Consider the following 18,242-nt stretch of genomic DNA (forward strand, 5'->3'; position numbering starts at 1 on the left):
TTGTCTATTCCCACAAAGGCAGGTGCCATCCAAAGGAGCCCATAGCCTCTCCTTTGGTAGTTAGTACTGTATAGGGAAAGGCTGGGGATTTTATGGGCATATCAATCTGGCTTGGAGTCTCAGCTGTACTGTTCACTCCTTGTTTGGCCTTGGGCATGTCACAGAGCTTCCATTTTCTCACCTGCAGGCATTCAATAAATGGTCCCTCCTGTTAATATTATCTTCTACCCCAAATAATAATGAGCAAAGTACTGTTAATAGCAAGAAAAATAACTTTTTCAATCCAAATGAAGATGAAAGGACTAGTTAAAAGAAGGTTCAAAACCAATGGTTACCAGAGGGGAGGTGGGTGGGGGATGGGTGAAATAGGAGATGGGGAGTAAGGAGTGCACTTGGGATGGGATGAGCACTGGGGGTTATATGGAAGTGTCGAATCACTATATTGTACACCTGCAACTAATATAACACTATATGTTAACTACACTGGAATTGAATACAAAATTTAATAAAAAGTTAAAAAAAATAATAAAAGAATGTTCAAAAGCCAAATCTAGTAATCTAGAGCAGAGCTTCTCAAACTTTAGTGGGCATACAAATAGCCTGGCCATCTTGTTAAAATGCAGATTCCGAGTCAGTAGGTCTAGAGCAGGCTCCAGATTTGACTTTCTAACAAGCTCTACAGTAATGGTGATGTTGCTGGGGTGATCACCAGTCTTTGACAATACACGATGCAGTACTATTAACAGTACATGAAAGGATAACCCCTGGCCCGAAAAAGCATCAGGATAAGCAGTTTCTTCTCGTGTCATTACTCGGCCTTCCCTAATCTTCTGGTCACCAAGTGCCTTCCTCCTTCCACTCAGCAACCCATCGCCCAACAGTGCTTCCCTGATGAGGCCTGCTGATCCCCACTTCCTAATAAAATGAAGAACAAAGAGTTTGATAGTAGTCTGGCCCTCTCAGTAGCCAGGTGAGGTTGAGGAAATTATGATGAAAGGTGCAATCATGTTCCTGGGATTGCTGAGGTAGGGGAGGCAGGGTGGGCTGATGAGTTGGGGAGTCACAGATGAGGTGATAGGATGGGCAGGTGGGCACAGACAGCATATACTTGAAAAATCTGTAGGCAAAGGAAGATAAAAGAGGAACACAAGCAGTTTGGCCAATCTGGGATTTGGGAAAGAGGCTGGGGGAGGGGTGTAAAAGGGGCATCCTCTCCCTTAGCAGTGTTGAGTTCCAGATTATGTGACCAAGTATAACCTCTTATGTTTGGGGGAAGGTAAAGATGACTGCTTCTTTTTTTTTTTTAAAGATTTTACTTATTCATTTGTCAGAAAGAGAGAGAGGGAGAGAGAAAGGCAGAGGGAGAAGCAGGCTCCCTGCTGAGCAAGGAGTCGGATGCAGGACTCGATCCCTGGACCCTGAGATCATGACCTGAGCCGAAGGCAGACGCTTAACCGACTGAGCCACCCAGGCATACCAAGATGACTATTTCTTTTCCAAGCACTCAGAAAATAAGAACTGGGCATGGGTGCAAGAGGAGGATGGGCACATACGGGTGAAAGTGGCACATAAGCCAGAAGCTAGCTTCCAGAGGAGTCCTCCGGTCAAAACTTGTGAGAGATTAAGAGAGGGAGGCTGAAAAATTCAGGAACGAGTGCCTTAGTGGGCTGTCCCCCCAGTATCTTCTTCTTTTTTTTTTTTTTAAAGATTTTTATTTATTTATTTGACAGAGATAGAGACAGCCAGCGAGAGAGGAAACACAAGCAGGGGTGTGGGAGAGGAAAAAGCAGGCTCATAGCGGAGGAGCCTGATGTGTGGCTCGATCCCATAACGCCGGGATCACGCCCTGAGCCGAAGGCAGACGCTTAACCACTGTGCCACCCAGGCCCCCCCCCCAGTATCTTCTGACAGCATACCTGTCTCTGAGCCTGGCTCCCAGCAGACCTGTCAAGCAATACTTAGAGGCAAACAGAGAGAGAGAAACATGGCTCTGCCCCAATCCAGGGCAAGAAGGAAAATATGGCCTGTGTTGCTGGAGACTGTGTTTAATCCGAGGTCTGGGCCATAACCTACTGCAAGCTCTTCCCTCTTTTGAAAGTGTTTAGATAAGGAGAAGCACAAAAGAGTGTCCTTGATTAGCTCTGTTTACTTTCTACAGTTCTTCCAGCCTCCCCCTGAACAGCACATTCCACCTGCCCCACATGAAGGAGTCCAAGCTCATTCTGGCCCAAACAGCAGGAAGGGAAGCCTGCACACAGACCGGTGGACAGAACAATGCACGGCTTGTTTATCTGTCAAAATAGGGGAAAAGCAGCTTGATCACCATGGAGGAATACAGAGCTATGGAGGCCCACTCACACCCCACTGTTAGTGGGGGACCTTGCTTCCTGGTGACCCACAGACCTTTTCTTATTATAGACCAAACCAAGGGGGAACACATACACGTATGTGTGTGTGTGTGTAAGTGTGTGTGAATGTATGTGTAATTTTAAAGACTTCTACAACAGTGGCTTTCTCATCAGTCTGGGAGAGTTATAATTTGGGTCATCTGAAATGTGGGCATTTTATGTAAAAAGGGCTTTGGTATCCTTCTGCTACCCCACCTTCTGCACTTCCTCCAACCTCCCCTCACTTCTCTGAATTCTCAGGTCAAGTTCTTTCGTGTAAATCTGCTGGGTCTTCCTCTCCACCCTCCACCTAAAGGAAATCCAGGGTAGGGAATAAGAAAGGGAATGCTGTGGTAGAAAGAAAGACTCCCTCAAATGCTGTGGTGTGTGTCAGGGGGTGCCTTTTGGCTCTCCAAGTAGACAGTGATACCTCATTTGATTGGGGCCTTTATATTTGACCTTCTGTTTTCATGTATCCATTTTCACATTGGAATCTTTAAAACACGGGGACACCTCTTTTTCTTTTCTTTTTTTTTTCCCAAAGATTTTATTTATTTGAGAAAGAGACAGACGGAGACAGTGAGAGAGAGCACATGCAGGGAGGAGAGGAGAAGCAGGCTCCCCACTGGGCAGGGAGCCCAACACGGGACTCAATTCCAGGACCCTGGGATCATGACCCGAGCCAAGGCAGACGCTTAACTGACCAAGCCACCCAGGTGCCCCAACACCTCTTTTTCTAACCAAGGTTGGAAAGAAGCAAACTGTGAATTATGCAGGAGAGCCTTGCAAATATTAGGGGCTAAAAAAGTGCTTAGTACTTTAGAAACATAGTACTTGGAATTCTCTTTCAGAGTGGGCTGGAGAGCATATTTTAGTTTTTCTAGGTATAGTCTAATAAGACATACCCATCATAGACTGCTTCTTGTCAGTGATTCCAAAGGCAAGGAGGCTGACTGCATATTTCACAGCTTTTAGAAGCAAGGGGAGCAAGTCAAGGATCTGAGTAATGAAAGAGAGTTTTTCTCACTTTCCTGTATATACAAAAGCTAAGAGTGCCCCACCAGAGGCCAGAGGGAGACTTCTGGAGAGCACACAGGGAAAATGACAACAGGTTCACAGAGCAACATCTTCTGAGTCAGCTTCTGCTGTGATGCCCAATTTCCTAAACTAACACCCAGAGTGATAAAGAAGGTGGAGGATGTTTGTCCTCCAGCTCTGGTTTCTATTAGTAATATTTGTCATATCCCATGGGAAGGAGGTTATGGGAATAATACAAGATTTCCTTTCTTCTCCCTTGAAGCCAAATATCTTCTTCCACTCAAACTCAGTATTAGAGATACTACTTTTCAGGGGGATGAGGGAACCCACAGAGGTTTCCCCCGAGTCAAGTCTCAAAGCCCTTAGAATTACTTCTGGTCACTCTTCAATTCATCTCCACTACTAAGGAGATGAGGCCTTAGGACGATAGCCAACAACAGTGAGTACCCCAGTAGAACCAAGAGCACCCAGTCACTCTGCTTTGAGCAAACATGACAATGAGGAAGGGCCAATGCTCAGTGGAGCTGGACCACAGTGGGCTAGGGGGACAGTAGTGGGAGATGAGGTTGTGAAAGTGCCAAGGCCAGATCGTGGCATTTTCAAAGGCCAAGGTAAGAAGCATACATTTAAGTCTCAGTGCAGTGGGAAGCTAATGGACATTGTTAACAGGAGATTACTATGATAGAAGTTTTATAAAGATCTCACCCGACCGATGGATTTAGGTAGGACAAGAGTAGAAGCCAGGGAACCAGTTAAAAAGGCTTTTGTAGGTAAGAGATGATGGTGGTTTGTTCTAGGGAGGAAGCAGTAGGGTAGAGAAAAGAAGCTTGATTAGAGATATCTCGAAGAGGTAGAGCTGACAGGACTTGTTGATGGATTGAATGCGGAGAGTGAGGGAAAAAGAAGAAGCCATGACATTTGGGTCATCTGGCATCTGTACCTTCTTAGCACAAAATTCATTCCCGAAACTGAGTCATTAGTAGCTCTAAAAAAAAAAATTTTGGCAGGCTTCACCATTCTTGTATTCAAGCATTGACGGAGCTTCTATCTACATTTAAGGTGAATGGAGAGGTACTCTGGGACTTGCCAAAATGAAGAAGATATAATCCCTGTGCTCAAAGAATTTATAATGTGATAGGGGATGAGTAGAAATACCTAAGCAACCACTAAACCCTAACCAGAATGTCATGTCATGAAGGAAATGCTGACAAAAGGAATGTTTAAAAAAGGAGAAAGCACAGCTGGTTAATCAAGGAAGACTTCACAGCGCCTCTGAGCTAAGTCTGGAAGACTCAGTTTAAACTGGAGGAGACTAGAGAAGTTGTGCCAGGTTTCGCATAAACAAGAGGGGGAAAAGCAGGAATATGCTGAATGAAGAACGTACGGTTTCTATAAGGCACACAGAAAGTAAAATTAAAATGATGTTAAGAATACGGAGGGCCGTAAGTGTCAGGATAAATCATTTACTTTATATAACCTAATAGGCAAGAGAGAGGCTTTGGAGGTTCCAGGATGGGAGAGCAACATGGTAAAAGCAGTGTGTTGGGGAGATTATTCTGGTAGCCACAAGTAGGATGAATTATGTGGGTAAATACTGAAGGCGCAGAGAAGTGAGCAGGCTGGCACCACAGATACGATAAAAGGTAGAACTAGAGCAGGACAGCAGGGATGGAGCAGAAGGGAAGGATGGGAGGGAGGACATGAGAGACAGAATCAACAAGGTTGGACTACTAATTAAATATGGGGGAGAGAACAGGGTTAACGTGGCCATGAAGCACATGGGAGAACAGCCATATAGCTCATCTAGATAGGGAAGTCAGAGCAGGAGCTGGCGTCAGGAGAAATGTTTGATTTTAGACAGGAGTTTGTTTTGTAGGCTGTCAAATTATGTAGATAGGCATGCCCAGAAAGCAGCTTAATGTTGAGGCTGCAGTGCTAGGAAGAGTGTAAGGCAGGCTATGGACATGCAGTCATTATCCCGAGAGGAGGCAGCTGATGCTGCGGCGGATATAACTACCCACAGTAAAGTGTGCGAAGAGGGTGGGTGACAAGTCTCCACAGAACAGCTAGAGTTCAGGTGGGAGAAAAAGAGAAGCTAATCAGAGAAACAAAACAGTAAAAGGCCATTTTCAATGATACTGGCTATATGTATTTTTAAACTAAGTGTCAGCAAAGTTGCGTTCTTACGCATTGCTGGGTGGGAAGGGATATGGGTACACATTTGCTGGAGGGAAATGTGCCATAGCAAGAGACATCCAAATGTTCCTACTGTGCTTGCTTCAGCCAACATATACTAAAATTGGAATGATATAGAGATTAGCATGGCCCCTGCAAAGGATGACATGCAAATTTATGAAGCACTCCATTTTTCTCCCCTGGCATTAGACAGTGTTATTGGTTGCGCAACCTGGTGACTACACTAAAAACTACTGAACTACACACTCAAAAGTACTGAATTTTATGGTATGTGAATTACATCTGTTTTAAAAAATGTTCCTACCCTTTGATCAGTTTTTCTACTCCCAGGATTCTATCCTAAGAGAGCAATTAGAGATGCACACAGTGATTTATGTACATGAAGTGTCATCTACTGCAGGGATATTTATAATGCTAAAACCGGAATATCCTAACTGTCCAACATTTAGGAGGAGTTAAGTGAAGTATTGTACATCTACATGAAGGAATAATAGTCTGCCATTAAAAACCATGTTTCTCAAGACTACTTAGTGATCCTGAAAAGGCTCACGATATAATGGTAAGCAAAAGAAAAAGCATACAAACCTATATGCAGTACCAGCCCAATGCAAAAAATATATATGCATGTACCTAAATATACACATACAATCATATGTATATTAAAAGCCTGAATACAATACACTAATATCTTACCAGTCAGTATTTATCTCTATATGGTGGCATTAAGGGTCACTCTTAATACTTTTTACACCTTTAAAAAATTTCAAAGCTTTCTACACTACACATGCATTATTGTTGAATGAGAAAAGGTTTTTTAAAGGAAAAAGACACCATTCTACATGGACATATCATTTGCCCTGACAATTGTCCGATACAACTGTCTGATACACTTAAGTTAGGAATATGCAATTATACTTGTAATTCCACGTAACTCTTTCAAACATCTTGCTTTTGCCCTCAGTAAATCACCCTAGAACCCACCAACTAGCAAAATGCTTCCCCAACAAATGCTTTGCTGCTTGGTAGTATATTCCTTTGTTTATTCTACTACTAAAAAAACCCAAAAAACAAAAAACAAACAACAACAACAAAACCCCCAAAAAAACCAAAAAAAAAAAAAACCCTCCATCTGATAGTTTTTTACCCCAATATTAACACTGGGAGCTGTTCTTTGCTGTGAGAGGTGGCCAAGGCTGGAAGAATAAAGAGCAAGTTGGAGGGAGACCAGGCAAAGGAAAAGAGGGGTCAAATCAAAGTCAGCATCAACGCTGTGCCCAGTGGGTTGAAAAAAAATTACTACTCAAGGCCTTCTTGGCTATAGTTTCTTCCCAGGCACCTGATGAACTTGGTGGGACAAAATCACATGGAAAGGGGACAAGGCACAGGAAAATCTGGTGGGGTTGTGTGGCAGCAAGAACCATTTGTGAAGCCATCTAATTGCTAATACTTGTATACAGTTCACAAAGAACTTTCATAGACACATTCCATATAATCCTTACAACCACCTTATAAACTCCACTTCAGGAAAGATGAAACTCAGGCTCAGAGGTGAAATAAATCACACAAGGCTTGAACCCAAGTTCTTCACTTGCAAATTCCTGTGCTTTTTCCCTAAACAGTGGTTCTCAAAAGTTTCTTCTATAGATCAGCATCAGCATCACTGAGAATTCGTTTAGAAATGAAATTCAAAAACTAGTGATGTACTGTATAGTGACTAACATAACATAATAATAATGAAAAAGAAATGAAATGAAATTCTGGGGCCCTGCTGCAGACCTTCTGGATCAGAAACTCTGGGAGTGGGACCCAGCAATCTGAATTTTTTAAAAGATTTTATTTATTTATTTATTTGACAGAGAGAGAGAGAGCCAGCGAGAGAGGGAACACAAGCAGGGAGAGTGGGAGAGGAAGAAGCAGTCTCCCAGCGGAGCAGGGAGCCTGATGTGGGGCTCAATCCCAGGACCCTGGGATCACACCCTGAGCTGAAGGCAGACGCTTAACAACTGAGCCACCCAGGTGCCCTCAGCAATCTGAATTTTAACAAGCACGCCAAGTGATTCTGCTGCACACCCAAGTTTGAGAGGCATCACTCTAAAGAATGCTACCATGCATTTAAAAACAGATTTTCAAATGGCTTCTTTAAAATACTTGACTTATGTGAGGTCTTGTCTTCCAAGGCAGGCTGGGAGCCTCTCTTCAACTGTCAGTGGCTGTGTACATAATCAAGGGGGCTGCCTGAATACAATTTGGGCTCCAGGGGCAGGTGGGAACATACTACTTCATGGTGAGGAAGGTCCCAGAACCAAGAGGGCAATTCCCTGCTCACATCTTCCCTGTTTGGAGGAGATATGAACTGGTGAGCAGCTGCCATATATCTACCTCCCCTTCTGAAGTTTCTCTCCAGAAAGGCTTTCACATGGTTCCACAATGTCCTGCATGAGCCCCTGGGAAATTTCCTGATCTGATGTATTTACATTTACAAACCTCTCGTTGCTCAAACTTTTCATTTCTAGGGTTTTCATTTTGTTGTTTTTTTTTTTAGAGGTTCTTCAAACAACAATTTAGAAAAAAAATGCAGCAATTGAAACAAAATTGTTTTCCTTCTGGGGAACACAAACTCCCCTACTCATGCCTCCCCAACCCACTCCCTACCCAGTTTCCTCACTGCAGGTAACTGCTCTCTCTCTCTCTTTCTCATGCATGCACGCACTCCTGCACTCAATCATACACATTCCTTCCCCTTGGGATAGAGAATAAACAAATCAGTCATTTTTTTTAAAAAAAATTGAACTTGACTTAAATTGGATTTCAAATTTTGTCAAGGTAATGTTTTTAAAATTGAAACAAAACTCATACATAAATATAGATTTAATTTGAAAATACTAAAGCTAAAAGACAGAATGACAGAATGAAAATTATAAAGTATTCAAAATTCTAGCAGTGAACAGAATTTGTTCATTGCTTTGTCCCCAGCATCTTGAATAGTGATTGCTTGGCTCTCAATAATTGAATGAATGAATGAATGGATGAATGAATGAATGAATGAATTCAATACTAGTACCTATGTAGAGAGGAAAATACATTTTTTGTATTTTTGTATTTCCCTTTCTACATAGATACCAGCATTGAAATATGTTGGGAGTCCACACGCTGGGAGTCCATATGGGTTAGGAGTCCACAAGGAGTATGAATGCACAGCATTCAGGCAAGAGGGCTTAGGCTCTGGATACATGTCCTGTGGAACATGAGAGACGACAGAACTTTAGGGTATCTTGACCTGTCCAGAACAGAATACATATAACATCTACTATCCTGCAGGCAAAAAATCTACATAAAGAAGGTCATGCTTGAGGTCTGACCTTAAAGGAAAGGTAGGGATTGACCCAGATGAAAGGTACTCCTGTAGAAGGAATACCATGTGAAAATCATGGATATGGGAGGAAAAAATGGTGTCCTGAGAGTAGGATGTGAGAGGACGGGTGGTGAGAGGTAAGGCTAGAGAAGCAGGCTGGGCCAGAATATGCAATAACTAAGTCGCCATGTTAATGAATTTGGACTTTCCCACACGTACTGGGGAGCCAGTGCAAGATTTTAAGTATGACAGTGGCAGAACCAGATTTGTATTTTGAAAAGATGTATCTGTTGGCATTTTGTAGGGAGAAAAGAGGCAGGTGGACCACTTAGGAAATACATGTTACAGTTCAAGTGATCTCTGATTCATGGAAAGGGTGGAGAGGTATATTTGAGAATTGTCTTTTCTGGGAGGTAGGACCGATAAATCTTGGTGACTGGGCAGACGTGAGGAGTAAAGAAGAGAAGGGAGTCCAGAATGTCTGCCAGATTTCTCACTTCAGTAAATGATTCAGCCTGCCACCAATACCAGCAGAAGAGTAGGGAGGGAAATCAATTAAAAAATGAGTCCCCCACGCTCCTGGGGAAACCACTGTTAACATTTTTTTGTTTATCCCTGGGTAGCAGTATAGTATAGTATAGTATTAACAGCCTAAGCTCTGGAACCAGATTGTCTGGATCTGAATCTATCACTGCCAGCTGTATGGCCTTGGGCTAGTTATTGAACATCTCTGCCTCACTTAACATCATCTGTAAAATGGGAATTATAAAAATAGAACACCAAAAAAGCACACTAGAATACTGTTCAGAAACTTGATGTTTCTGTTTAACAATATATCTTGGAGATAATTTCATATCTGCGTGTCCTTTTTCACAAATTTTTAACAACTGGATAGTATTGCACCATGCGAATTTTGTTCAGTTTATTTCACCTTTATCTAATTAATGAATACTGAGGTTGTTTCTTTTTTTTTTTTGCTATTACAAATAATGCTGCAGTGAATATCTCTGTAATCTTCACACACACAGATGATTATACCTATTAGATAAAGTGGAATTGTGGTCCACGGAATATGCAAATGTTTGTGATAACGTCTCCTGAAATCCAAAGAGGTTATGCTAATTTGCACTTCCACCAACAGTGTATTACAGTAATGCTTTTCAAACTTTAATGTGCAAACAAATCACCTGGGGATCTCATTAAAATGCAGATTCTGATTTAGTAGATTTCGGTTGGGACTGCATTTCTAACAAGCTCTGGGTTGATACTGCTGGTCCAAGGATTTCATTTCGAGTAGCAAGGTATATAGCAAGGTGTAAGAGTGCGTTTCTCCGCATGCTTGCCAAAAAAATAACGCATACTGAATGCTCTGATTTTTGCCATTCCGGTAGGTGAAGGTTGTATCTTAAGGTAAGAGTTCTTGCTTAAATAAATCTATATTTCTTTAATTATGAGTGTTGGTGAGCATCTTTTCATATATTTTTATAGACCAACTTTCTTTTTCTCTGGACTGCCTGTTTAGGTCCCTTTTTCTCTTTTATATTGATTTGTTAGTATTTTCCTTAGTGATTCTCAATCTCAAGAGCTCTTTATATATAAAGGAAACAAGCTCCCATATCAGATGCAAAACCTTCTTCCCAGTTTTTTGTCTTTAGATTTTGTTTATGCATTTTTGTTCTGCTGTACTTTTTAACTTTGGTGCAGCCGAATTTAACAATTCTCTCCTTGATGGCTTCCTTTGTGTCTTGTTTAGAAAGACCTTTAATATTTCAAGATAAAATCATATATTAAAAATCATATACTAAACTATGTCTTTGGATCAATTTCTAGACCTAATTATGGTCCATTGATCTGGCACATGAATATGTGCCAGCTTTAATTAAACTGCTTTAATTACTGTAGTTTTATAATATGTTTCAAAAGGGCTGGCCCCTTTCTCCCTTATTACTTTTCTTTTTCAGACCTTTCCTGACTAATCGTATAGATTTGTATTTCCATATGTACCTTAGAATCACCTTGGGCATGCTAGATTATGTGTCTGGGAGACAGCTTGGTGGAGAAGTGCATCTCAAAGTTCAATACTCAGACCGGCAGCACCAGCACTACCTGAGAACTCCGTGGGTCCTGACTGGATCAGAAACTGTGAGGAGGAGGGCGCCAATATGTTTTTCAACCTGGAGGATACTAACACATCTTGGAACTATACAGAGAGGTGTGTTGTGGTAGTGGAAGACGCCAGACTGCAGTGGGGAAATGGGAGGGAGGAAAGGGAGACAATGAATGTAAGAATACTTTTCAAGAGCCTAAGGAGCTGGGCTGTGAAGGGAAAGAAAATGGTTGTTAGAGGAAGATGAAGGACAAGGGTAGATGATGTTTTTAGGAGGAAGTGACTACCTAAAGATACTTATGTGTAATTGAGACTAGTTTATTTTTTCTTTAAGATTTTATTTATTTGACAGAGAGAGAGAGAGCACAAGCAGGGGGAGTGGCAGGCAGAGGGAGAAGCAGGCTCTGTGCTGAGCAAGGAGCCTGATGTGGGGCTCCATCCCAGGACCCCAGGATCATGACCTGAGCCAAAGGCAGACGCTTAACCGACTGAGCCACCCAGGCACCCCTTGAGACTAGTTTAGATTGGAAATAGTAGTCTATGGGTCTAGAACAATCTTTGGTCCTGATCTTTCACCTAAGCACCACACCAGTTCTACCTATGCTCTACAACTGCCAGTTGAATCTCTATGTATCTTATCAATTACCTCAAACTGAAGAGAAAACCAAAGAAAAGACAAACAAATACTGACATCAAGCCTAACTCTTCCTACTTTAGCTTTTAAAAAATTTTAGTTGTTTGCTTTACATCTTTAAAAGTCTGACTGGCTCAAACCTTGTAACCACCATTTACTTCTCCTCTTCTATTTAGCCTGTGTACTGAATAAGTCACCAAGTCCTGGCTTTGAAATATCTCCCCTATTAAGTCTTCCAGTCTATTCCTACTGTCACTACTCTACATAAGCAATAACATCACATGGCTACCCTACATCCAGTCCAACCCACACCAATTTCCCACCAACACCAATTTCATTCTTACTTAGCTCCCTACTGCCTACTGGGTAAAGTTTGCTTTTCTGGACTTTCTACAGATTATTCAAATTTTCCTCTTACTGATTCCCTACATAAATCTTAAGTTGGATGGTCTTCCTTAATAGTTTCCAAACCTATGTTTCTTTCCATCCTCTCTTTATGCCTTCCCACATATCATTTAGGAATTCAGCCAACCTCCCCCTCTTTTTTTTTTTGCAAGCTTCTTGTGATGTTCTTCTTCCAATTTTCATAATCACTTTCTGCCAATATCACTCATTTTGACAATCATATATTTCCTTGCTCAAGCATTTCACCTATATATGTTTCATCTCCCTCCACTAGAGTTCAGAACTAGAGCATACTTCTGCTATGATCGCCACCACGTTATTTAACATATTGCTATGTACATGCTAAGCACTCACATTCAAAAATATTTATTAAATCAATGACATTGTATCATAGGAACTTGTTATTTAAAGAGATATTTGGTGAATTAATGTTTAGAAAATACCTATTTCCTTTTAATTTTCAAATGCCATATTGAAAACAGTACACATTCACTGGCAATATACCTCATATCAGGTACTGTTCTAGGCATTCTCTCATGAAGTACCTATTTAATCTTTACCAGATCCCTGTCAGGTGGGAATTATAGTCCTGAATCACCCGTAAGGACAAGACTATGAGATGATTAGAGGCTTACCTAGTATTTCCACTATTTCCACTGAGTGCTCAGAGTCTATACTTAAAACCCTCAAGTCCATTGCTCTATTCCTCATAACAGATTCCTTTCTTTCCATTTTTATTTTTTAAACGGGGTCCCATGGTTCTTAGTTGAATTATAAACATTATTCTTCTAGAGTCTTGGTGTAAGAAAAATTCTAATTAACAAAATAGGTAAATAATGAGTATATCTCAAGTTTAGTGTCTAATTACAGTTACTATGAGTACTATGAGAGAAAGTACCATTGTGTCCCCAAAGTAAATCTGTGCCATAATGCAAAGGGGGATAAGATGCAGCAGGGTGCTGTATTAACATTCATAATTATGCATCTTATGTTCCAAAAATGAATTGTTGTTTGATAGCAAGGGAAAATGACAATCATAAGAATTACGGCAAAAGCACATAAGGTTAATCAACATATAATTGACTCTCAAATATGCACATTTTAGATGTTTTCTTTTATTGGTGTTTATGATTTATTATTTAGAAACACTGTAAACTAATCTACCAGAATATATTTCCCTATTAAAGATGCCTGAAATGAAAACACGCACACATAAAGTGAATTAATTTTTTATGACACATAGTAGATATATCACTTAAGGGAGATTTTGTTCCACAAATGCAATAACCTACACATAATGAGGTGTCGACTTCTTCAGTGATACTTAGTCTAAAGCACACACATATACACACACAAATGCACACTTTGGGGGCAATTTAAACCTATTGGGAAAAAAGGACTAGATTAATTTAAACTCTTTTTTCGTATCTTCTAATGCATGCTTTATTAAACATAGCACACCCCCAAAAAAACAGGAGGAATGCAGAATACAAATGACAACATTTTCCCAGTGGCTGAGACTGACCCAGCTTCAGGTCAGAAAAGAAGATACCTTCACCCACCAGATGGCTATTGGATGTCTTAATGTAAGAAGCCAAAAACCATCAGTTCAGTTGCACAGACCCACACCCAGAACTTTAACTCTAACCCTATCTAAGAGCTAATTAACTCAGTTTATTATTCCATTGAGACTAGCAAGCATCCCAGGTCAAGGCAAAGCTAAAGCCCGGGTGACTGAGAAAGACCCAATTATCCTCTTAGACCAATTTACACTTGATTTTGCTCTGGGCTTTACTAGGATGCAAGGTTACAAGTAAGGATAATACAGGGTGAGGCAAGGAAGAAAACATGCATGGCCTAAAGATTTTTAAAGTCATATAAGGATTTCTTGAAGGTCTCAATTGAAATATTCAATTTAAAGCCTCTGAGGATATTACTGAGACAGAAGCAAAGTAGGTAGGTAGGCAGGAACCAACTGATGTGTTTAGAGAGCAAACTATATACAGTCAGACAGATCTGGTTATAAGATAGTAGATGTGCCAATTACCTCATTTCTTTGTACCTCAATCTCTTCATCTGTAATACGGGTATATATTCATCCCAATACCTCATAAGAGAGCTGTCATGATTAAATGACATGATGTACTTGAGAGCTGCTGGCACTGCATCTGACCCATAGTAAGCGCTGGGATAGAGGGACAGAACTGACATTTACAGAGTGTCTATTACATCTGAAAGGAATCATGGTTTTGACTGAACCTCTTTAAACTTAGGTAGGAAGGCACCTTAGTGGATCCTTTTCACCTTACTCCAAATTCTTAGGGACAACTCAGTTTGTCCCTTAATGGTATTAACATTTTCAAACCAACTATTGGGTAGAGGACAGATAACAGCACTATCTCAGTAAACTATGAAACTATGATAGTCCCAGTGACTGGAATTCAACAAAACTCAGCAATGTTGAAATGGTGAAAATAGATGGGTTCTGGAGTCACACACACAGACTGGATTTGAGTGCCAGCTCTGACATTTATTAGCTATTTGGCTTTAAACAACTGACACGTCCATTCTGAGCAATTGGGAAGGGAGAAGAAATTCTTTTTACTATGGCATGAGAAGGACTTTTAGCAATTCTTCCTCTTTTGGGGGATTCATCATAATAGTGATCCTGAATCACATTTTAGAGATCAGCCATACTCCCCACTCATCCTTAAACTCTCCTTTATTAAGCACCATGCTTCTCCCAAGAAGTACAGAGTAGCAAAGAATCACACACACACACACACACACACACACACTACAGAGAGAAAGAAAGAATGAGAGGTAGAGAGGGGGAGGGAGAGAGAAGGAAGATGGGGGACGAGGAGGAGGAGGAAGGATATCATAAGAGAAAAATTTCCTAATCTCATACAAAATATTTGCACCAAAACTAGTTTTTAATTTTTATTCAAAATGTTCCATTCTGTTGGAAGGGCCATGGGTACTTTAAGAAATATATTCCTGAAGTGCAAAGAGGGACAACTTCAGGTAAGTAACTTTTACTGTGTGTAAATTTAAGTCAAACAAATTTTATGACTGGGAGAAAGAGAAGGGCAGGTGATGTTCTGCTCTTTCCCTTAGGGAGAAAACCTGAACTGTATAACTTTTCAAAGACTATTCAAAGGCATACATTAACTTTATACTTAACAAAATTGAAGGATATTCTGCACCCTCATTACAGGGGGGAAAAAGGAAGAATATATCTTTGCATTCGGAGCCAGAGACATAATCATTTTTAGCTGAACAAGGATGCTAGAATGGCCAACCAATGCTTTCCCTTTGATTAGTTGGAAAGCAATCAATGCACTCTTGCTAGATTGGAGCTTTCACTCAAAATAGAAACTGGCCTGAAGTCCAGAAATCTGGCAGTTCAGAGACAAATACCCAGAAGGGATCTTGACACTTGCACTAAGATCCAGGTTTGGCATACTCATCAGGACTTAAGCTTAAGACTAGGTCTTGAAGAAGCTGTTAAGTAACAAGAACTGGTAAAACATACTGATCATTTTTAGGATTCATACATTTCTTTTCTTTCATCAGCTAAAAGAAACACCTTTGGTGCCTAAGGTTTGCTTAGTTTAGCTGTTTTTAATAAAGACATTAGATTTTTAAGAAGACTATTTTAGGGAGGTGCAGTTTTAGGTTTACAGTAAAATTAAGAGGAAAGTACAGTGATTTCCCATATATCCCCTGTCCCCATACATGCATAACCTCCCCCATTATATACATCTCCCACCAGAGAGTACCTTATTTACAACTGATGAACTTACATGGATACATCATAATCAACCAAAGTCCACAGTTTATATTAGAGTTCACTCTTGGTGTTGTACTTCTACAGGTTTGGACAAATGTGTAATGGCATGTATCCACCATCAGAGTATCATACAGAATAGTTTCTCTACCCTAAAAATCCTCTGTGCTCTACCTTTTTATCCCTCCCTCCTTCATCCCTAAGGCCTGGCAAACATTGATCTTTTTACTGTCTCCATAGTTTTGCCTTTCCCATAATTTCATATAATTGGAATCATAGAACATGTAGACTTTTCAGATCAGCTTCTTTCATTTAGTAATATGCGATAAGGTTCATGGCTTGATGGCTCATTTCTATTTAACGCTGAATAATATTCCATTGTCTGGATGTACCATGGTTTATTTATCCATTTACATACTGAAGAACATCTTGGTTGCTTCCAAGTTTCGGAAAATATAAATAAAGCTGCTATAAACACTCATGTGCATGTTTTTGTATGGACACAAGTTTTCAAGTCCTTTGGGTAAATACCAAGTAGTGCAATTGCTGGATCATATAGTAAGAGTATATTTAGTTTTGTAAGAAACTGCCAAACTGTCTTACAAGTGGCTGTACCATTTTGCATTCCCACCAGCAATGAATGAGTTCCTGTTGCTCCACATCCTTGCCAGCATTTGGTATTGTCAGTGTTTCAGATTTTGCCTGTTCTAGTAAGTGTGTAGTTATATCTCATTGTTGTTTTGATTTGCTTTTCCCTGATGACCTATGACATGAAGCATCTTTTCATATGCTTATTTGCCATCTGTATATCTTTGGTGAGTTGTTTGTTCAGGTCTTTGGCCCATTTTTTAATCAGGGTTTTTTTTTTATTGTTGTGCTTTAAGAATTCTTTGTATATATATTTTTAAATTCTTTATTTAAATTCAATTTAGTTAACATATACTGTATTATTAGTTCCAGGGGTAGAATTTGGTGATTCATCGGTTGCATATAATACCCAGTATATTTTGAATCACAGTCCTTTATCAGACATATCTTTTGGAAATGTTTTCCTCTAGTCTGTTGCTTGTCTTCTCATGGTCTTGACAATGTCTTTCACAGAACAGAAATTTTTAATTTTAATGAAGTCCAGCTTATCAATAATTTCTTTCACGGATCATGCCTTTGGTGCTGTATCTAAAAGGTCATCACCATACCCAAGGTCACCTAAGTTTACTCCTATGTTATCTTCTAGGAGTTATATAGTTTTACATTTAGGTCTGTGATCCATTTTGAGTTAATTTTTATGAAAGTGTAAGGTCTATAAGGTCTGTGTCTAGATTCATTTTTTGCAAGACATTTTATTTTTAGTAAAGACATTCATTCAAGTTAAACATTTATTTAATTTTGAATTTATTAAATATATGAGGAGGTAAGGCTTATAAATCTCAAGAAGAGGGATTATAACATAACTGAGACCTATGCTTCTGTGGAAATGAAGCAGATAAACTTTTCCCTATTCGTCCCACTAAGTACAACTAAAAACCTTGGATATTACGTGTAAAACAAGCATAAGAAGACTCTCATATGGTTTCCTTAAATACCACTCATTAGGAGAAAATATTTGCAAAACACGTGTATGACAAAGGACTAGTATCTAGAATACAAAGAAAATTTAAAACTTAAGAGTGAAAAACAAACAACCCAATTAGAAGAGTCTTAATGTAATGAAGAAGACTTCTATTACATTAAGAAGGAAGACTTGCTAGGGATACAGTGATAAGTTCCTTTTTTTTTCCCCTTACATATCCCAGGTTTGGAGCTGAGAAGCAACAACCTGAAAATGCTAATGGGGACAGACAAAATAAGTCCCAACAGAAGCTTGCTCTCCCTATCCTGAGAACCAGGAAAGGGGTGACCTAGAAAGATAGAAAAATTTTAGACAATAACTGCTTTACTTCAGCCAAACACCACAGAAGAACTGTGCCCCATCTCCACTCATGTCAACAAAGGCCTAGGGGAGAGCCTAGACTTCCACCCTGGCCAGGCTATAATGAGGTCTTTTCTGACATCACCATGGCCAAGATGACAGCAGAAAAGGCTGAATATGGAGACAAGACTTTCATCTATGCTGGGTGGTAACAAGACCTCCCCTACTAACAATGTCAATAGAGACTATATGGGGAGCATGGTCATGTATCCCAACCTCATGGTAATAAAGAACTACTCCCTCTCCATAGTGAGGTGGTGTCAGAAGAAGCCTATGGAGAGTCAGAACTTTCACCACTGCCCAGCAGTAAGGAGGCCACAGTGGGTACAGCAAGGAGGCACCCTACCTCTCCCAGCAAGGG

The 18,242-nt window shown here is 40.2% G+C and overlaps 1 protein-coding gene and 1 pseudogene across 1 annotated transcript in view; one reads left to right on the forward strand and one right to left on the reverse strand.

The window, feature by feature from the left end:
- The window catches only part of SHROOM4 (shroom family member 4), a 249,861-nt gene that overhangs the window by 49,376 nt on the left and 182,243 nt on the right, over window positions 1-18,242 (reverse strand). The window lies entirely within an intron of this gene.
- LOC113266011 (U6 spliceosomal RNA) lies at window positions 5,698-5,797 on the forward strand (annotated as a pseudogene).

The sequence above is a fragment of the Ursus arctos genome, chromosome X (assembly GCF_023065955.2).
Source record: "Ursus arctos isolate Adak ecotype North America chromosome X, UrsArc2.0, whole genome shotgun sequence".
NCBI lineage: Eukaryota > Metazoa > Chordata > Mammalia > Carnivora > Ursidae > Ursus > Ursus arctos.